At 41.7% G+C, this 21,169-nt stretch overlaps 1 pseudogene; it reads left to right on the forward strand.

Annotated features, from left to right (window-relative positions):
* Nucleotides 1-89: 89 nt before the first annotated feature.
* LOC145797598 (protein phosphatase 2C 51-like) lies at nt 90-20,829 on the forward strand (annotated as a pseudogene).
* The last annotated feature ends 340 nt before the right edge of the window (nt 20,830-21,169 follow it).

A 21,169-nucleotide genomic window follows, 5' to 3' on the forward strand; every position in this document is an offset into this window, starting at 1 on the left:
TCTACATCTCAAATATCACTCACATTTAATTTTAATTTTATATTACATTGGAAATAAATAAATATATATTATGTATATACGTATTAACTATGGCAGAGGGTAAGGCTGTAATTCGCTAAAACTGCCCAATTCTCACCATTTCATCTACTAACTACGGATTAAACTTTGAAATTTATATTCGCCTTCAAAACCACTCTGTTATAGTTAATACATACATTTTTTCAATTCTTAATGAAATATCAAAGTAAAAATGAGTGTGAGAGAGATTTATGTGAAATTTATTACAAATTAGTAGTTATATTTATGAAAAATATATGTAAAATTAGTTTGTATTATGTATATGAAATATATTATGCAACTTAGTGTTATATATTATGCAAATAATTGATAATTGTTTAAAAATATTCTTCAATAAACTAGCAAATTGAAAACGCTCCAAACTGCCCAAACCTTGATCTGATTATTTGCCAATCTACTATTCACGGTTTGAGTTATAATTTTACTCTCAAACCAACTAAACTACATCGTGGACACTCCTAGTAGAAGGGGAGGATTTCATAGATGGATTATAAATTTGAAATTAATATCAAATTAACTAGCAATTACCAAGTGAATCGGTGCAAATTAAACAATTTTTGCTAAATAAACAATATTTTGCATAAACTTACTCTCCATTCTATTCATGTAATGAAAGATTTTCATTTCTTATCTAATGGTTATGAAAAATGAATGTAAAATTATAGTTATTTTAACAATAATATTTGGTCTACACAAAATCCTTAGCCCGACTATGCCCAAATTACGTGGCACCAACAAAAGCAAAAAAAGACCCACGTATTTCTTTGCTCTGTTTGTCTACACCAGCAGTTCTCTCTCCCTCTTTTCTCTCTTTCTCTTAAACAAACAGTGGTCTCTCTCTCTCTCTCTCTCTCTCTCTCCTCTCTCAAATATGAATTGTGAAGAAAAAAAGAAGGGAATGGGTAGAGGTGTAAATTTGACCTGACCCAAGCTCAAACAGGCCCATGTTGGGCCTCGTAAGCTCTCGCCAAAATTCAGGCCGGCCCACGGGCCAAAAAATTAAGCCCAAGCCTAGGCCCGGGGGATATTTGGGCCTTGGGCTGGCTAGTGGGCCTGCGCTCGAGCTTGGGCTCAACTTGAACATTTTTTTCTATTTTGTTATTTTTTTTCACCAAAAGTTTTATTTTTTTGCACCAAAAATGACATTGGACCTCGGCCAGGACCATTTGTCAGGCCGGGCTTCAAAATGATGGCCCAAGCGCACTGTCCCAAGCTGGGCTCGAGTCTAATTGGATCAGGCCCATCTCGGGCCGCACACGAGCCACGGGCCATTTTTACACTCTTAAGAATAGGTGATTGGAGAACTGACCTCTACACCATCACCGTCACTTCTCCACCAACCACCATGAACCACCTACCCTCTTTCATGAACCTCGTCATTGCAAGTCGAACCCCATTTTCTGCTATTGTAGATCGCGAGTCATTGCACTAGACTGAGAAACAAGAATGGTAGGACATGGTGGGTTCAAAAGCACCATGTTCACTCTCTTTCTTTAAAACTCTAGTGATCAAAACCCACAAGACCTCCATTTTGACACAAACTCCACATCTTTTCACCCACATTTTTCCCCCTCTCCTCCCCTTCCCCTCCACACACAAAAACTACCTTTTTTTTCTTTTTGCTCTAACCTAGTTTGTAGAAGCAGAACCACTACTCTCAACTGAACTTAGTAAGAAAACAGAGATGGGTTGTGTTGCCTCCAAAATAGAGATTTCATCACCTAAAATAATTTAAATTTAAAGAAATATTTTATCCACAATTCTGATAGTTACATCCACACCACTCTGTTTTCTTATTCTTCTATTAATCTCTTGGCTCTTGCTCACATTAAAATCAAAGGAAAAGGAAGGTAAAAGAGGCTGAGAGCAATTGAAGTCGAGAGCGAGAGAGAGAGAGAGAGAGAGAGAGGGGTGGTCGGTAGTGGATGGTAGTTGTGTTGGAAATTAATCAACTTGTTTGGTTTTAAAACTCAAGATTCACTTTTCAAAAAATTGAAATTTTTTATGTTTCATGTTTTTTTTTTTTTTTACTTAATTTTTTTAATTTTTAGATACAACTAATATAAATACACTTAAAAAGTATAATATTTGTGAAAAAAATCTTTAAAAAATTCACTAAATACCAAAAATATAAAAAATAAAATAAAATAAAAATTCAGTACATTTTTCAGATTCTTGTGTATTTATTGATTTTTTAAAATATTTTTTTACAAATATTTTACTTTTTAAATATATCTAAGTAAGGTGCATATAAAAAAGTAAAAAAAAAATACTTACAATTTTTAAAACATTCACTAAAAATAAAAATTTAAAAAAAAATACGAAAAACAAGAAACTCAATTTTCAGAAAATTGAATTCAAAAAATTGAAACCAAACACAGTGAATGATTTTTCAACAACTTTAACTCTAAATTAAAGTGGAACCGAACAACCCATTGAGGTGGGTCCGAGTGGTTTTGTATTTTCTTAAGTAAGAAGATTACAATATAAAAATGATGGGCCAAAACTATTAAGTTATGAATGAGAATTGTTTCATAAAGTGGGCATCAATAAAATTGGGCTTAGATTTCGAGTTAGTCTTGGTTTGGATTGAGCCTAGGCTTGTGCTTGTGCTTGTGCTTGTGCATACGCTAGGTTTGGTCTTAGACTTTAACTTGTACTTAATCCTAAGCTTGGGCTAAGCTATACCGTGTTGGGCTTAGCTTATGCATGTGTTTGAGATTCGACTTGGAGCATTACGTGCTTGTCATATAGATCGATTTCGGTGATCAGACGAAGAAGAGAAATAGAGGATGCCCTGAGAGTGAAGCTAGGGCTTCTAATCAGATATTCGAGAGATTTTGATTTCTTCGGAGTGTACGATGGACATGGAGGCTCACGTGTCGCGCACGCTTGTCGTGACCGGTTACACCGATTACTAGTGAAAGAGATTGAAGAAGAGGAAGAAGATGGAGTGGAAATGACATCGTTAGATTGGAAGAAGGTGATAGTGGGGTGTTTTAAAAAGATGGATGAGGAAGTGTGTGATTATGGAAGGGCGCCGAAGAGTACAGCGGTGTTGTTGGTGGTGACGGTAGGTTCGACGGCGGTGGTGGTGGTGGTGGGAGAGGAGGAGGTTGTGGTTGTGACTTGCGGCGATTCGAGAGTTGTGCTGTCTCGAGGAGGTGTTGCAATATCTCTATCCGATGATCATAAGGTAATTTGAAGTAGTATAATTTTGATCTTAATAGAGATCATAATTTTATAATATTTATTAAAATTTAAAACTTGTAAAATTTGTTAATGTGATTACGAATGAGAGATTTTTATTCATTGAATGAGTCATGATCTTAATTATGTAAGTTTTAAGAAAAATGAAGAACGCTAATTTATGTAGTTGAGCACATTGTGTGTATGCCCACAAACCAAAATGTCAGTCAGTTACATTATATTTGATTCACTCAAATAATTTACATACACGAAAACACCTATATTTATAGGTGAAGAATACGATCATATCTTGTAATTATAGGGATTAAGCCTAATCAATGATCCAAATTCAAGCCACAAATCATGCATTTGATTTGTGTAAATTGAATAATCAATTAATCTGTAAGGACAGATTGCATCAATAACTCTAAACCCATAAACTTATCAAGATATCAATATATTGGTTTTGATGAATCAAACGTCCTATATATTTATTTTTTTTTAAAGATCTATTTTAATCTCCCACTTATTTCACAATTCTAGACTATTTTTGTTGATATGATCATTTTTTTGCACAGCCTAATAGACCTGATGAGCTGGAGAGAATCGAAGGTGCTGGTGGAAGGGTTATAAACTGGAATGGGCGTCGAGTCTTTTGAGTTCTTGCTATATCGAGATCTATAGGTATATAAAACGTTGTTATGATTTACAGATTTAGTTTACGATTTCATTGATACATAGATCATACATGTTTCCCAACAAATTAACCAAAAACTAATTTTGTGATTTTGAGTGGTTGATTGCTTTAGATTAGGTAAATTGGATTGTCTTCTTGGTGTCCATTTAACATTTGTGTTCTCCATGTAATTAGCTCTCTGTGTTTGAGCTGCTTTTTGTAAACCCTGCCTAGAAATAACTGTTATTGAGCTGATTCTTTGAAAAATCATGATTGAGTTTTATAGCATTTAAATCGGTTGTATCAGCTATGAACCAATCGTATTGGTTGTGAATTGAATCATGCATTGCCTATGAACATACATATTACAAATCAGCTGATATGCATGTCATTTTTATTCTCATTGATATAACAGAGTATATGTCACGACCCAAACCTGCCCCTATAGGTTTAGCATCGTAACCGGCCAGTAATCCTGAGATTACCGAAGGCCTCTTGTCAATAATCAAATAAAAAAGGGTTAACGGAAGCTCATATACAAATTTCACATCCATAGAGCTGTGCAGACATACATGGGACAGAAAATTTAAAACTTAATTTACAAGTTTGTGACATCAACCTCGCGTCACCATATATATAGATACACAAAAGATATGCTCAGCCAATAACAGAAGAAATACAAAAACAAGTCTTAAACTGGACCACTTCTCAAATAGGAACCTCCTTAGGAGGCACAGTGGATAGCTAACAAAACAAAACTCCAGGCAATCAACTCTGAGCTTGGTCACGCACCTGGTCACCTACATATATAAATAATACGGTGAGTTGGAACCTAGTGAATAACAATAGAGTAAAGGGTTTACGAATGATGTCCAAAACAGATTTAGAAATCAGAGTTCATATCAGAAACAGATTCAGATTCACATACTTATCCAAAAGTCATAAGCAGTTATATATGGTACATCTATTAGCTATCAGATCAAATTGGTCCTGAGACCCACATGTATAGCCGGTACCGACGACCATAAAGGTCAAAACCTTGTGCACAAGTAGCAATGATATTGTATCCCTCAGGTGAGGGCCACGTGAACATAGACCACATTATTGTTTGCCCCAAGCAAGGGCCATATGATCATAAGCCACGGTATTGTTTCCCCCGGGCGAGGGCCACGTGCATATTGGCCACAGTATTGTTTCCCTCGAGCGAGGGCTACGTCAGCAAATGATGCCTATGGGGAAATGGTTTTTGGAAATACTCTTCTGATCCTGGGGAACGCTCGTGATCCACCGATAGGCACCTAAAAGGAAATAAACACTCCGGTGGGGGGTGCCGGAATTAGCACTCCGACGGACAAGTCAGTCTCTCGTTCTAGATTACTTGTATTCTAAGTTAAACACCACAATTATTACATACCTCTTTATGGCTGATGTCTCTTCTATTTATATCTTTTCTTCTTTGGGCCTTGGGATTAGTTCCAAATCCAACCTCCTATTCGGCATATTTTGTAATAAACCGATCTTCACTCGGCTCCTTGCTTAATCGACTATCTAGCCGAATAAGGTTGGGTCCGAGTTTCCGTGGCAATGGCCGAATATTTCGAATCTTGATTCTTCAATGTTCGACTCTCCGAAATCTCTACGACTCCCAATATTCGGCCCCCACAATCGCCCTCCAAGCACTCCACTAGCGGCAGTTGGCCGGAGTGTTTGGCTTTGAACTCGAAGAGTCAGAGCCGAAAATCGGCAGCTGACCGTATTCCAACGCGAATGTCTGTCCACACGCTTCTCGGTTATCATTTCAACTTCCCGTCTCTTCGTACACTCTCATTTATTGTGATTTAAAATTTCGACGTCTTTTCAAATAGATACACGCTTTTAGACGCCCGTCGCTGGATTGCCTTCCGAACTACCTCTGCGACCTCCTACTCTTCTCTACCTCCTTCGCCACTTATAAGTTCTCTCCTTCTTTGCTTTGAATTTCTTTCCTTGCTTTTTTCTTTGGCTTAGCATAATCATATTAGCTGGGGAGAATGGCGAAACATTTAAAAGATCTCCTCTCACCGGATCGAATTTCTGGCTTCCGATGACATTTTTCCATCCTTGATGACGTCCGTCTGTCTTTTGTGGCAGACGACACCCTTGATATGGAGAGGGTTGATGTAACAACCCTCACCACTGTTTACTGATAACACTGCTGATTAGTGTTAATCTACGATTAAGCATGTTAATTGACTGACTGACTGAAATACTGAACTGATCGATTGAATGTGCTAGTTTAAATGCATATCTATCTGTTGACTGTTAAATTATCTATTCATGTTTTATGCTTTAAACTGCAGATTGGAGGCCTTATCGGCAACTGAATCTGAAATGGATTAATGTTTTATGCTAATTAGGATTTATGTGATTTTATGGTATATTTAATTGAAATGTGATTCTATATGATTAAATTAGATTAAATAAGCTAAATTACATAAGTTAGGCCATTTTACTAATTTGCCATCTAGTGGACTTAGCTAGGCTATTGTTTAGTCTTCAATTACATACGTTGGCATCACTTTTCGTCAGCCATTTTCTTGAGACAAACCGACTAAGAGAGAAGAGAGGGAGAGAGTGAGAGAAATTGAGTTCCATCTTGTGAATTGCTTGGTAAATTAAAGAAACTGAAGGTTGATTTCATAGTTGAGCTTCCTACACTTGATATTCAAGGTCTAAGGTAGAGAATCCACCTTCTTAAACTTGTCTTTAAGTTAGTTCTTGCTTGATTCTTGTTATATTGAAAATTGGAGTCAAAATTAGCTTAACATGTTGAATTGAATAGGAATTCATGCATGCATGTTGCCATTCTTGAGTTTTGAGGATTTTTGTCCATGGAATTCCACATGCATGTTCATATTATAGTTCTAGTTCATGAATTCCTCATGATTTTGAAAGGATTGGCTCATTTGTTCTTGTAATAAAAGTCTTGAGGTTGATTAAATCCATGCATGTTATGTTTTACATCATGTTCATGAGATTGGTTTGAAGTTGTGTTTAATTGAACTACCTTTGCGCTTTGATTTTACAAATTGAGCTTTGAATCATGTTATATTATGAGTTTACAAGAGTTTTCCAGAAAATTGGCCCAAGAGGATCGAATTTGGTGTTTTAAAACTTGGTTTTGAGCTTGAGGTTCGAATCTGGAATTTCCAGAATTTGGACTTCCGCTCGAGCGGGGTTACCGGCGCTCGAGCGGGAAAATCGTGTTCCCAGCACTTTCATTTGTTTTACAGTTCGCTCGAGCGGAAGAATGTACGCTCGAGCGGGGAGTTGTGTCACACGCTCGAGCAAGTGTCGAGCGCCCATCGAGCGTGATTTTCACCCATCCAGTACTTTTGCCACGTTTTGCAGACCGCTCAAGCGGGAAGGTTTACGCTCGAGCGTAGAATTTTGTTTGCATGTCCGCTCGAGCGGGGAAACCCACGCTCGAGCGGGACCTCTGTTTTCTGAAAATCTTGAAAATGTTTTCTAAGTGCATCCTTGCATCCTCATTTCATCCTAGGCATTCTTAGGCCTAGTTTAAGGCATCTTAATGAGGATATTGATGTAGGACCACACCGAGTCGAGTTAGGGATTAAGTTATTATTTCCCAACTGTACAGCTTAGTGTGTGTTCATTCTGTAACTGTGTAGGGTTGGCATCCGGAGACGCGCTCTAGCTTATCTGTAGCTCAGAACTCCGTGAGTAACAATGTTGTAAAGATATGTTCAAAAATGATTATCTTCTGAACAATTGAACTGTACTGTTTTCTGAAATGATACTATTGCTGAATGAATGATGTCCTATTTGTGAACTGTATTCGTGGCATCCATAGCAACCTACTGTTACTGTACTGTACTGCTACTGTCACAGAGATCTCTGTCGGTTCCCATGTTGGAACCATTACTGTTTACTAATATGATGGCCATCAACTGACTGTTCGGTCTGAAAAGACCTACTATACTGTTTTGCTATTGGATGTACCACATATGACTATTATAGTTTCTGAATGACTGTTATGGCCTGAAATATGAGCCACAAACTGAATGACTGATATACTGTTTAAATAATTGTTTTCAATATTGAAAGGACATTCATTCTTAACCTCTTTACGCATATGTTACTCACTGGGCTTTAGTTCACTGCTCATATATATATGTAGGTGTACAGGCATCGGACCGTTGCTAGGAGCGTCGGGATAAACTCCAGTTTTGTCAAGCCAACCTTTGTGCCTCACTTTGAGGTTCCAGAACTGTTCAAGCTGAGGCTGCTTGGGGTGTTTTAGATTTCCCCTTTTTGGCTCTGTTTGTTTATGATCTATATAGACTGAATGTTTTTGTACTGTACTGTCTTAATAAGGATTGGGTCCCTGTCCTGAATGATTGTATAGGTATGTAAATACTGTTTTATTCTGGATGCATATATGTTATGAAAATTCTTTTTGCATACAGACTGTCACAGCTCATTGGACATCTTTTAATTACTGTTTTGGCTTCCGCTAGCCCCTGTACTCTGTATTACTGCTAAGCAGGCCTTCGGTAATCTCGGATTACTGGCCGGTTACGGTGCTAAACCCATAGGGGCGGGTTTGGGTCATGACAGAGTGCTCTGATACCGGACCTCTGTTTTCTGAAAATCTTGAAAATGTTTTCTAAGTGCATCCTTGCATCCTCATTTCATCCTAGACATTCTTAGGCCTAGTTTAAGGCATCTTAATGAGGATATTGATGTAGGACCACACCGAGTCGAGTTAGGGATTAAGTTATTGTTTTCCAACTGTGTAGCTTAGTGTGTGTTCATTCTGTAACTGTATAGGGTTGGCATTCGGAGACGCGCTCTAGCTTATCTGTAGCCCAGAACTCTGTGAGTAACAATGTTATAAAGATATGTTCAAAAATGATTACCTTCTGAACAATTGAACTGTACTGTTTTCTGAAATAATACTGTTGCTGAATGAATGATGTCCTATTTGTGAACTGTATTCGTGGCATCCATAGCAACCTACTGTTACTATACTGTACTGCTACTGTCACAGAGATCTCTGTCGGTTCCCATGTTGGAACCACTACTGTTTACTGATATGATGGCCATCAACTGACTGTTCGGTCTGAAAAGACCTACTGTACTGTTTTGCTATTGGATGTACCACATATGACTATTATAGTTTCTGAATGACTATTATGGCCTGAAATATGAGCCACAAACTAAATGACTGATATACTGTTTAAATGACTGTTTTTAATATTGAAAGGGCATTCATTCTTAACCTCTTTACGCATATGTTATTCACTGGGCTTTAGCTCACTGCTCATATATATATATGTAGGTGTACAGGCACCGGACCGTTGCTAGGAGCGTCGGGATAAACTCCAGTTTTGTCAAGCCAACCTTTGTGCCTCACTTTGAGGTTCCAGAACTGTTTAAGCTGAGGCTGCTTGGGGTGTTTTAGATTTCCCCTTTTTGGCTCTGTTTGTTTATAATCTATATAGACTGAATGTTTTTGTACTGTACTGTCTTAATAGGGATTGGGTCCCTGTCCTGAATGCTTGTATAGGTATGTAAATACTGTTTTGTTCTGGATGCATATATGTTATGAAAAGTCTTTTTGCATGCTGACTGTCACAACTCATTGGACATCTTTTAATTACTGTTTTGGCTTCCGCCAACCCCTATACTCTGTATTACTGTATTACTGCTACGCAGGCCTTCGGGAATCTCGGATTACTGGCCGGTTATGGTGCTAAACCCATAGGGGCGGGTTTGGGTCGTGACAGTTGATGAAACCACAATCGTCTTCCCTCTTCTATCAATCGCAGAGGGCGGGGTCTGTTTCCCCTTTCACCCACTCCTTAGGGCCGTGCTTTGCCATTGGAAGTTAATCCCTTCGCAGCCCAACGTCAATTTCTTTAGGATTGTGATGGGGATTGTCGCACTAAACCACCGCCTTGGGCTTAACCTTGGCATCCCTGCTATTCGGCATTGCTACGCCTTGGCTAAGTCTTCTGGTCGGCACGGGCGTTATTTCCTTAGAGCCAAAGACATCGACCATCAACTAGTGACTATGTTTCCAGCTCTGGAAAGCGAGTCGATGATGTTATGGTCGTCGTCCAAGGAAACTGGGAATTCGGCGAAGGAGAGGATCGCCTTGATCATATTCCTAGACGGAGGGGTGAACCAGGTGGCCGAGTATCATCTTTTATTCATTTGTTAAATTTATAAAGCTTCATTTTTGGGACCTTATGGTTTTGCTTTTGCAGGGAACGATTTGAAGAAAATCTTGACCTCAACTGACGACGCCGTCCTTTCAGAAATCAAGATTGCGCTCAAGTACTTCGGCCGATAGAGTCTTCAAAAGCAAGGGAGGGCAGCCCACGTTTTGCTCCGCTACGAGCCGACTTATACAACCTTTTCGACGGCAGAAAATATCCCAATTTCGATTGGTAAGGAGTTTCTTGTCGCCCATATCTTGACTGACATCAAAAATTTGAGGCAAGTCGGTTGCGAGGAATCAGATTCGGAGCGATCGGAAATAGCTGAGACCGCCGAATCAGACGAAGCCGAAACAGAGGTTGATGAGGCTTTGAAATTAGCATTTGAGGAAGCCGACCTCAATTCGGCTGATAATCCGTCCACTTCGAGTCGAGAGGACCGTCCACTTGACGATATTTTTCAGGGTCTGGAGGATCTTGCCGGCGCGTACCCAGAAGATATGGCTGGGCTGAGCCTCATTAAGCTTGCCAAGAAAGCGAACGCGGAAAGGGTAGCTGCGCGGCGAAGGGCGGAGGAGATTCAGGCTGCCGAATCTCAGTCTCAGTCTCAGTCCTCCCTGACCGTTATTGAGGAAGTGACGGAAAAATGAGGAAGCACTGAAACGGAACCCTTGGTGCAGGCCAGTGTAGAAGCTGAGCAAAGGGTGGAGAAGCACCTGCCGATGTCGAGACCAGCTCAGAAGAAGATCGCGCCGACAAACAGCCTCGTTTGGAGAAATCAGATGCGATTGTACCTTTTGTTATTCAGCCGAAGATGAAAAATACACCGATCTTCTCCGTTGCTTCGGTAATCAAAGATCCAGCAGTTGCACTTAGTTTGGCAACGTCCATTTCACTGCCTGTTGATAAGGCGACTTTTTGGGCGGAGCCGGATCTGGTCGCAATCGCGTTGGCCGAGCAATCGGCTCTTTTGGTAGATATCTTGACTCTGTCTTTTCTCCTTACACATTATTTTGGTTTTGCAAACCGTCGGAAGGATAGCCGACATGGGCCGTCGCTATCATGATGCCGTGGAGCAGATTGGCCGTTTACAAGCGGAGGTTGAGGGCCAAAGGAGTAGGGCGCAGATCGAGGGCGCTCGTGCCGAGGCCGAGTTGGAGAAAGCCCGTAATGGTGAAGATTTGAGATCGGTCGCCGAGGAGAGGGCGAATGCGAGCGACCCGCGCTTAAATTGGCCTAGGAGGCGAATTCTAAATTGAAGGCTGAGTTGGAAGAGATGAAGGCGGCAAAGGAAACAGCTGACCTGAAGGCTTCCAGCGCATTTGATGCTGGGAAAAAATCTGCTTATGATGAATACGTAGACGAAGTCCCCAAGTTTGAGAATCGTGGCTTTAAACATGGCTGGCTCAAAATCCTTGCTGCCGCTAATGTGTCTTTGGCTGCACCAATTCCATATGAGCAAGTGGTGGTTGAGCCGCTGGAGTCTGATTCCGATGGCTGATTTCAAAGGCACTTGTTTTTTGTTTTAGGATTTGTGTGTATTTTTCAGCTTTTTACAGTTTTTTGCTTAGTAATTTTCATATGTAAAATGGTTACAATTTGTGCCCAATTTACTTAATGAAAATTCATTTTGTACCTCGCTGTTACTGATGAATGGAATTGCTTTGGGTCAAATGTGGTATAATTACCGACTAAATGATTAGGACGCTTTAAAATCCAAAAATTGGTGAATGAACTGGCTGCGGCACATATCGATCGGCATGAGGCCAGGGTACACGGCCGACTAGATTAATAAATCTGCCCTTACCCCAGCCAGTGCATGAACTTCAAAGGCATTGATCAAAAATTACCGTTTAGATAGTTAGGCCATTTTAAAAGCCAAAAATTGGTGAATGAATTGGCTGCGGCACATATCAATTGGCATGAGGCTAGGGTACGTGGCCGGCTAGATTAATAAATCTGCCCTTGCCCCAGCCAGTGCATGAACTTCAAAGGCATTGATCAAAAATTGCCGTTTAGATAGTTAGGCCATTTTAAAAGCCAAAAATTGGTGAATGAACTGGCTGCGGCACATATCGATTGGCATGAGGCCAAGGTACGCGGCCGGCTAGATTAATAAATCTGCCCCTGCCCCAACCAGTGCATGAACTTCAGAGGCATTGATCAAAAATTGCCGTTTAGATAGTTAGGCCGTTTTAATCACCAAAAATTGGTGAATGAACTGGCTACGGCACATATCGATCGGCATGAGGCCAGGGTACACGGCCAGCTAGATTAATAAATCTGCCCTTGCCCCAACCAGTGCATGAACTTCAAAGGCATTGATCAAAAATACCGTTTAGATAGTTAGGAGGTTTTAAAAGCCAAAAATTGGTGAACTGGCTGCGGCACATATCGATCGGCATGAGGCCAGGGTACGCGGCCGGCTAGATTAATAAATCTACCCTGTCGTTTGGAGAGTAGCGTTAATGAAATTGCCTCGGGGGCGCTGCAAGTATTAGAAACAAATAGGGGGTGGCTGTTTGCGCCAGTAACTTCGCTTACTGTGTTTTCAAGGCAACTTATTGCGAATGACAAATAGAATTTTCTTCAACAGCAGAGGCGAGGGTCGAACTTTGGCTGAGCTTGATACTGCGAAGAATCGCGGCAGAGAAGCCACCCGTGCGGGAAGTGGGGTGTCCAAAGAACGGGAAAAATGTCAGCCTCCAAGTCGTCGAAGCAGATCACCCCAAAAGGAGAAACAGCAACGGGGAAGCTCTCCGCGACCGCGACCGTTGAGTTTCACAATTTTCGTGGGGAACAAACCGATGACGGAGGCGGACTCCATTATCAGGGACCTAATGGTGGCGGTCAAATTTGCTCGACAGATTTTTCCACCGGAGGTGCAGCAGTCGATGGTTGGCCGACAAGATTTCGACGTCTTTCGAGAGGAAATCCACGGGGCGATGAAGGGGCTGTACACCACTTACGAAGTCGGCATGCGCCTGCATGCCGCGCGGCAGGAGATAGAGAAGATGGACGAAAGGGTCCGCAGTTCGGAGGTTCGAGTGGAGAAAGTCGAGCGCGAACTTAATGAGCTTAAGATGGCTAAAGCTGCCGAGCTGCACATGGCGGGTCGATCTAATCCAATCATGGACGAAAGGGTGACCCAACGGCTATTGAGTCATGCCATTGCCGATCGAGACACGGCTAGCATGTTTGCCATAGAAAATGCGAGATCCAAAGGTTATGAGCAAGGCTTTCATGCGAGCCGGAAGGTTGGGATCGACAAAATGAAGGAGAAGCTTACATAGGAGGTCTGCCGATGCGAGAATCGGGGATTTAAGCACGGTTGGATCACGGCACATCAGGCCGCAGAGGCTCTTCAAGCAAAGGGTGTCGATTCGGCGTTGCCGCGGTATCGACGCAATCATTTTCCCTTTTCCGCCTTTGAGGTTGAAAAGAGCGATGACGAGGGAGAGACCGCATAAAAACATTTGTTGTAATGTTCAAGCGCGGATTGCGTCGAAAATTATGTAATTACTTGTCAGATGAATAAAATGCTATGTTGTTAATATTCCTGTTGCCTTATAATTACTTGTCAAATTGCGTAATTATGTAATTCTTTGGCGTATATATGTTTGTATGTTTTGTCCTTTATTGGACAGAGATTGTTTGAATAAACGGTTTTAGTCGGCTCGTCCTAATGGAGCACGTCACTAAATATTTATTCAGTATGCTCGTTACATTGCCCAAAAACGGTGTTGATAAGAATCCGAATCCGGCATTTTCTTTAGGTATTTATTCGGCTCCAAGCTCAGGCTTGGATGATCTCATGCGCCGAAGGGGCTCCGAATCCAGAGACTTTGAGTGGCCAGTCGTGATATCCACGAAGGGCGCTCCGAATCCGGAGACTTTGATTGGCCGATCGTGATATCCACGAAAGGTGCTCCGAATCTGGAGGCTTTTTCAGCCCAACGGCATCATGCGCCGAAGGGGCTCCGAATCCAGAGACTTTGAGTGGCCGATCGTGATATCCACGAAGGGCGCTTCGAATCTGGAGACTTTGATTGGCCGATCGTGATATCCACGAAGAGCGCTCCAAATCCGGAGGCTTTTTCGGCCCAACGGCGTCATGCGCCGAAGGGGCTCCGAATCCGGAGACTTTGAGTGGCCAATCGTGATATCCACGAAGGGCGCTCCGAATCCGAAGACTTTGATTGGCCAATCGTGATATCCACAAAGGACACTCCGAATTTGGAGGTTTTTTCGGCCCAACGGCGTCATGCGCCGAAGGGGCTCCGAATCCAGAGACTTTGAGTGGCCGATCGTGATATCCACGAAGGGCACCCCGAATCCGGAGACTTTGATTGGCTGATCGTGATATCCACGAAGGGCGCTCCGAATCTGGAGGCTTTTCCAGCCCAACGGCGTCATACGCCAAAGGAGCTCTAAATCTGGAGACTTTGAGTGGCCGATCGTGATATCCATGAAGGGCACTCCAAATCCGGAGACTTTGATTGGCCGATCGTGATAACCACGAAGGGCACTCCGAATCCGGAGACTTTGATTGGCCGATCGTGATATCCCCGCTGATTGGACAATCCATCGCAATACAACTGCCAAATATCCCCAACATAAATCCTCCAGTTTGGCTTCGGTCGAATTTTGTCAGGCTTGAAGCCGGTCCGGACACCAGTGAATTCGGCGACAAAGTCGGCAAGCACCTACCCTTTGATTGAGGTTCAGGGTAGAAATTGAATATCGTATTGGCCAAGTTCCAGAGCCCACTTTGAAACACGTCCGGAAGTTTCTGCACTGCGTAGTACAGACCGGAGGGGATAGTCTGTTAGCACCCCAGTGCTATGACCCTAGAAGTAATGCATTAGTTTCCTCGCCGCCATGACTAGGGCTAGGATGAGCTTTTCCAGCGGAAGGTAGCATGTTTCGGCATCAACCATTGCCTTGCTCACATAATACACCGGCCGTTGCTCTCTCAGCTCTTCCTTTATCAACACGGCGCTGACGGTCCGGTCGAAAATTGGCAGATACATAATGAGCGGGTCACCAAGAGAGGGCGTTGCCAAGAGTGGTACTGAGTGGAGGTATGTCTTAAGGCCGTTGAAAGCGGCTTCGCATTCGGAGGACCATTCGAAAGCCTTGCCCTGCCGTAGTGTATGAAAGAATTGTCAACAACGATCTATGGAACGGCTGATGAACCTGTTGAGCGCGGCGACCATCCCCATTAACTTTTGCACCTCTTTTACTGATCGGGTGGAGCTGAGCTCTAGGATTGCTGTGATCTGCCTTGGGTTAGCTTCGATTCCTTGGTGATTGACGATATATCCCAAGAATTTGCCAGAGCCGATTCCAAAGGCACATTTGGAAGCGTTCAGCTTCATTCCATATTTGCGTAGGATGCCGAATGTTTCTTCAAGATCGGCTATATGATTCTGCTTTACCTTTGACTTGACCACCATATCGTCAATGTACATTTCCATTGTGCGACCGAGTTGCTTTTTGAACATGGTGGTGACTAGTCTCTGGTAGGTTGCCCCGGCGTTCTTCAGCCCAAAAGGCATAACCTTATAGCAGTAGGTTCCTCTTGGGGTGATGAATGCGGTTTTCTCTTGGTCCTCCGGATGTATGGCAATTTGATGGTAGCCTCTGTAAGCATCGAGGAAACTCATGCGCTGATGGCGTGCTGCAGCATCTACCAGTTGGTCTATCCTTGGGAGAGGAAAACAGTCTTTGGGGCAGGCTTTGTTTAGGTTCGTGAAATCAACGCAGACTCATCATGTACCGTTCTTCTTCTTCACAACTATAGTATTAGAGAGCTATGTGGGGTAGGTAACTTCCCTGATTGTCCCTGCATCAAGCAGCCGGTCAACCTCTTCAATCACGGCGGTAGTGTGCTCTGCGGCAGATCGCCGGCTTTTCTGAACGATCGGCTTGCACTTAGGGTCAACATTCAAACGATGCTCGAAAACAGTTGGGTCGACGCCCGGCATTTCATATGGAGTCCATGCAAATACATCAAGATTATCGAGCAGGAAGGATACTAGCTGCTGTCTATCGGCTTGATTCAGGGAGGCGCCGACCATGAAGAATCTCTCTGGATTGCCGTCAATCTCAACTCGGTCTAAGTCTTCTGTGGCTTTCTCATTCGAGAGCCGCCCGACATCGTCGAGGCTTTCACGATCCATCACCTTGATGGAATTAACTTACAAATCCTTTGGCGTCTTTCCGGAGAGAAGATAGCATACTTGTGCCAATTGTTGGGAACCACGGATCTGCTCGATGCCGTATTCTATCGGAAAGCGTAGAAACTGATGATAGGTGCTTGGGACAACCCACATAGTATGCAACCAAGTTCGCCCCATGATGAGATTGTACGGCGAAGGCAGCCTGACGACCAAGAATTCCACATCCACTGTTCGGACGGGTAGTATGATTTTCCCCAATGGATATTCTGGATTTGCGTTGAAGCTGAATAATGGATAAGGAACCGGAGACAAGTCTGATTCGTTTAAGCCAAGTTTGATGAAGGTCTTGTAATACATAACCTCAGAAGTACTTCCCTGGTCTATGAGAACGCGCTCGATAGTAAATCGGTTGACACGTAGTTCGATGACCAGTGGATCAATGTGGGAGATTGTTATGCCGATAAGATCAGAATCGTCAAAGGTGATACTCAGAGCTTCATACGGCCGTTTCACCGGCGTGAGTTGCTTTTGCGATGCAGGGTGTGTTTGAATTGTATACACAGCTGAGGGCGTTGGCAAGCTGTATATCATATGGATGACTGCAAGCGGAGGTCTCTGGTTACGCACATTTGGGCATGGTGCTGGGGCTGAACATCTCGGGCCAACTCCTGAAGGTCTTTCATGGCATAGCTACTGTCACGATCGTGATCTTCACGATATTCACACCGTCTATCCCTTCTTGTCGTGTCGGGAGGTGCCACCGCTTCTGATGGCCTGGTGTAGAACGAGAGGGCCCACTTTATATGCAGACTTTCTTCGGAGGAACTGGAAACTTCAGATCGTCCATTCTTCTTGGGATCCGAGGATAATAAGTCGGAGCTGCTATCGGTGTCTTCAAGCCTGGCTCGAGGTCGTCGATCACCTGCTTTCAAAGGTCGCTTAGGATTTTGGGGCACGGCTTGTTTGGATTTTGCTACCTCCAAAGCCAAATCCTGATGGAGGCGCTCGTTCTCATCGATCAAGCTTTCCAACCTCTGCTCATTTTGCTTTGCCTGCTCCATGATCGCTTGCATTGCCTCATGGTCTGGAGTCGAAGGTGAGGCAAAGTTCAAAACGCGTCTTGCTGGGATAAGCTCCGGTCCGTGCGTGTTTGTTGGAGTAAAAATGTCTACCTGCGTGTTTTCATCAGTGACTATTAGAGGGTCCTCCGTTACGTCTGCCATGGATATGCTTGAGTATTCCCACAGACGGTGCCAATTGTGGGGAAGTGGTTTTTGGAAATACTCTTCTAATCCTGGGGGACGCTCGTGATCCACCGATAGGCACCTGAAAGGAAATAAACACTCCGGTCGGGGGTGCCGGAATTAGCACTCCGAAGGACAAGTCAGTCTCTCGTTCTAGATTACTTGTATTCTAAGTTAAACACCACAATTATCACATACCTCTTTCTGGCTGATGTCTCTTCTATTTATATCTTTTCTTCTTTGGGCCTCAGGATTAGTTCCAAATCCAACCTCCTATTTGGCATATTTTGTAATAAACCGATCTTCACTCGGCCCCTTGCTTAATCGACTATCTAGCCGAATAAGGTTGGGTCCGAGTTTCCGTGGCAATGGCCGAATATTTCGAATCTTGATTCTTCAATGTTCGACTCTCCAGAATCTCTACGACTCCCAATATTCGGCCCCCACAATGCCATAAATGCATTTCAGAATATTGGACATTCATTCATGATTCACAAAATAGCATTTCATAAACCATATCATATCTTATCATTTTGAAATTATTTATAATCAAATATAGCTTTACAGAGTTATTACTCACAGATAGTTCTGGTATCAGAATAGTCAGAACAGACGGATCAGACAGTCTATAGCGCGTGACCTACACAAACACATAGTGGATACACATTGAAACACACGCTCGAAAAACACTTAACTCATTCTAGGTGTGTTTCTAATCTTTGTCCTCATTATTATGTCTTAATTAATGCTTAGAAATGCCTAAGATACAATGAGGATGCCAAAATGTAAATTGAAACACTTAGTCAAATTTTCAAAAATAGGACAGTTCGCTCGAACGCAACTTTGGTCGCTCAAGCAGACCCCTTGGTCTGCAAAACTTCTAAGTGCTCTCATTTTACGCTCGAGCGAAGGGCTTAGTCGGTCGAGCCAATAAGGAAAACAAAGGGTGGTTGCTCGAGCGCAGGTTCCGTTGTTCGAGCCTAGGCCCATGACTACAAAAGTATTGGGAGCTCGAATTTTACGCTCAAGACAACTCTTGGTCGCTTAAGCCAAGGTGCAAAACAAATTGTGGTCGTTCGAGGGCAGATTCTGTCGCCCGAGTCAACCCCCAAACTCTACAAAAGTACTGGGAGCTTGCATTTTTCGCTCGAGTGCAACTCTCACTGCTCATACGAGAAGTGTGAATTCTGAAATTCCAGATTGCTCTCTAAGCTCCAAAACTCAAATTCAAAGCTTCAAAACGCATCCCTTGGGCCCAAAACTTGAGAAAACACGTCTAAACTTAAAAAGCAACATGAATTAAAGATCATTTCACAAAATCAAGGCCCAAAAGCATGCCAATTGTTCAAAATCAAACTTGAAATTGTGAAAACATAATATGCATGCAATAGTATGAACTCTAACCTTCCAAAACATGATCAAATAAGGTAAAATGACATAGAATGTGACGAATTCTCAAAACCAAACTAGAATTACCACATGCATGAAAGAATTCTTTTGAAAATAACTTTAAAACTTCATGAATGCACATGCATGCATGAATTGGTTCCCAATTCCATTCTTTTAGCTCAATTCCCATGCTAATTCACCTATTACACTTGATTTCATGTACTTAACAACTCAATTACATAACTAAAGAGTTGAAGTCTTACCTTTAAGTCTTAATTTGCAAGAATTCCAAGTTGCTATTCCCAAATTTCAAGTCTTTAGCTCAAGTTCAAGCTAATTCCTCAATCTTCCTCTTTTTGGTCTCAATCTCTAGCTCTCCCTCTCTCTCACGTTTTAGTGTTAAAAGAAATGAAGGTGAGATGATTCTAAAGTGTACACATAAGCCTTATATAGGTCAATTAGTGAAGTTTAATTAAACTAGGTTTAAGACTAATCTATTGGCATTATTATATTCTAATAATTTGATTCCGAATCAAATTTTAATTAAACCTACCATAAAATTCTAAAAATCTCAAATTACACATAGCCTAGACAATTTCATGATCGAATGTCGACTAGGCCTTCAATTCGCATACCGAAACAAAAACACAGACAGATATTTCTACCATGAATAGATATAAACACAATTAACCCATAGCACATGCAATTAACTCAAAACTTCATTTTAATTACTGATTAAGCATTCTTAAATAAGGTTTAGTAGCTTATCACAGGTCGGGGTTGTTACAGTATATTGACATCGAAAGAAACAAATGGGTATGCCAATATTTAGAAGTGGACTGTCATATATCACCTTTTTTTTCCCCATCATTTTATGTCACCAAATTACACGACAATGAGAGAAGGCAATGTTTATGCCAATACCCTCACAAAGTTTGAAGCTAAGCAACCGGAGGACTTGCTTGTAATGAATGACCCTACAACGGAGATACGCAGCCTCTTGGTTACGAACATCCTAGGAATTTTGAGAGAGAGGGGTTAACCTTCTTCCCTCCTTTTTTATTTCCGATGTACCTGTAAATAAAATAAAAAAAGATTACATGAGAAGATGTTATGTGTTTTCATTAATTTCTTAATAATTATCTCCAAACGGGAGAATTAATCATAAGAATTCATGTTAATAGGCGATATAAAATGGTGACAAACAACTGGTAACATATTTTTTATCTCTATTTAGAACCATGCCAACATCCAAATCTCTATTTTAGAAAATATTCATGTTAAACATTTAGGTTAGGCATTGCATTCAATTTCTCATCTATTTTTCATTTTGTGAAATCTTTTGTGCACTTAAATTGGTTTTATTGAATATTGAGTTCATGTTGGGCATTGCCATAGACCATAGCAAATCACTAATCCATTTCACCATTGTTTCTAGATACTTTTTGGTGCTTTGTAGAAATGTAAACACTTAACAATATTTCTAAATTATGAACCATTGATTCAGGGGATCACTACTTCAAACCATTTGTAATACCGAAACCAAAAGTCAGAGTGAGCAGAAGAACTAGTACAGATGAATTTCTGATTCTCGCAACTGACAGCTTATGGGACGTGGTGTCAAACAACTTTGCATGCTAGGTCGTCAAGAGATGTCTAGATAGCAAAATGAAGAGGAGAAGACTTAACGAAAGCAGATTCAGTGAGGGCGTAAATGAAAGCCATGCTGTTGAGGCAGCTGCAGTACTAACCGAGCTAGAGATGGCTCGGGGAGCAAAGATAATATCAGTGCGGTGGTGGTGGTGGTGGAATTGAATAATTCTGGCAAATGCAGAGTGTGATGAGAGTGATATGTATGTATCTCTATATTCATTCATTCTTTCATTCACCCTTTTGTCAGGGCATTTCTCAGTTTTGAACACTAATGCTGTGTTTGGTTGGGGGATTTGAGGAGAGATTTGGAAATAGAAATAGTAAAGGTAGGTGAAATGTGAATAAAACATACCTATATTTCACCTAGTTTCACACACATTTTTCCTTTTTCTTTCCAAATCTCTTCCCAAATCCCCGAACCAAACACAGCGTAAAGATTTCTTGATTTTGTTTAGATTAAAGAGTGGTGTTCAATTCTGTGATTGAATTATATGTACATAAAATAACTGTTAGTCAAATGGATGATTT

This window comes from Camellia sinensis, chromosome 8 (assembly GCF_055761805.1).
Source record: "Camellia sinensis isolate YWXY chromosome 8, ASM5576180v1, whole genome shotgun sequence".
In the NCBI taxonomy this organism is placed as follows: domain Eukaryota; kingdom Viridiplantae; phylum Streptophyta; class Magnoliopsida; order Ericales; family Theaceae; genus Camellia; species Camellia sinensis.